The 1,409-nt window shown below is 46.5% G+C and overlaps 1 pseudogene; it reads right to left on the reverse strand.

The window, feature by feature from the left end:
- Positions 1-529: 529 nt before the first annotated feature.
- Positions 530-1,017, reverse strand: LOC118848418 (annotated as a pseudogene).
- Positions 1,018-1,409: the final 392 nt, after the last annotated feature.

The raw sequence follows: 1,409 nt of genomic DNA on the forward strand, positions 1-1,409 counted from the left end.
GTCTCTCTCTTCTTTAAACTTTTCTTAGCACAGCTGCCAAAATAATCTTCTTAAGCATAAATTTAACCTGTCAGTCACTTGTTTAAAAAATAGTAGCTCCTTATTTCCTCTAGGATAAAATACAAATTGTTCGGTTTGTCATTCTCAAGTTCATTTTGTAATCTGGGTTCAAATCTAATTGTATATTTTTTTATTGCACATTGAAAGGAGGTGTCAATTAATGGATAAAGTGCTAGCCTCAGAATCAGAAAAACCTAGGTTCAAAACCAGAATCTCACGCATACTGTTTATGTGACACTAGGCAAATCACTTATTGTCTCAGTGCCGCAGGCAAAATTTTTTTTTTTTTTTTTTTTTTTTTTTTTTTTTTTTTTTGTGACTGTGGGATCTGCTTTATTGGCTTGGGACCAGCCATCAGATGCAGTTTCAAAAAAAAAAAATACAGATTGGGCTTCGACCAGGACCAGGACAGCACCACATGTTTTCCATCTCTGGAGGGTTCCTTGATGAGAGTCAGTTGGTACAAAACACTGGGGTGGGGAGGGGGACAGGTGCAGAAATGAGGCAATCTGGTGTTGAGTTCAGTGGTAGTGGTCGGCAGAGGAGTTGACAGTGAACAGGTGGGCTGGCTTCAAGCTGTTTCCTTCTCATAGGTCCGAACGCAGACTGCGCTGCCGTGGGTTAGTGTCAGAACTAGCTTTCCATCCTGGAGCTCCCGAACCAGTGTGGTCTCCTGCCCGTCCCACTTCTGGACATGGACAAGTTTGCCTCCGTCCAGTGTGACGAGAGACTTGACCTTCCTATCATCAGCCGTTGTCTCATCAAACACTACTCCCAGCTTGAAGGAAATCTTGGTGTTCCTGAAGGTGCTCTGAGTCTTGAGGACCTCGATGATGGTGGAGGGCTTGGTCATGTTAGCCACTTGCCTTGTGGCAAAGCCAAAACCAATGGACTTCACGTAGTCATCGAAGTTCTTGCTGTCAACAGCTTCCAGGTGCCAACGAAAGCATCTGCCATGGTGCTAGGCTAGAGGAGGCGAGGCTGGGCTGGACTGGGCTGGGGATGCGCTTAGAGGCCCTGGGTCCGGATCTGCTGGGCTGCGCCGCGCTGAGCTACACCGAGCTGAGAGGGGCTGGGCTGGGTTAGCCGCAGGCAGGCAGGCGGGCGGGTGAGAAGAGAAAGGATGCAGAAAGGTTCCCGGCCCACAGGCAACTTTCTAAGACTACAAATTACAAAATGGGTATTTCCTCACCAAGAGATCCTTGGTACTGGTGAAATTCTAGAACCATGCAAAAGCACTGATTCTCATTATCCCCCTTCGTGGACTTTCTGTTCAAGCCAAACAGAAATATGAACTATTTCTTATGTCATTCTGTACTTTCTTACCTTCGTGCGTGGATGGTACTCCT

The sequence above is a fragment of the Trichosurus vulpecula genome, chromosome 4 (assembly GCF_011100635.1).
Source record: "Trichosurus vulpecula isolate mTriVul1 chromosome 4, mTriVul1.pri, whole genome shotgun sequence".
NCBI classification, from domain to species: Eukaryota; Metazoa; Chordata; class Mammalia; order Diprotodontia; family Phalangeridae; genus Trichosurus; species Trichosurus vulpecula.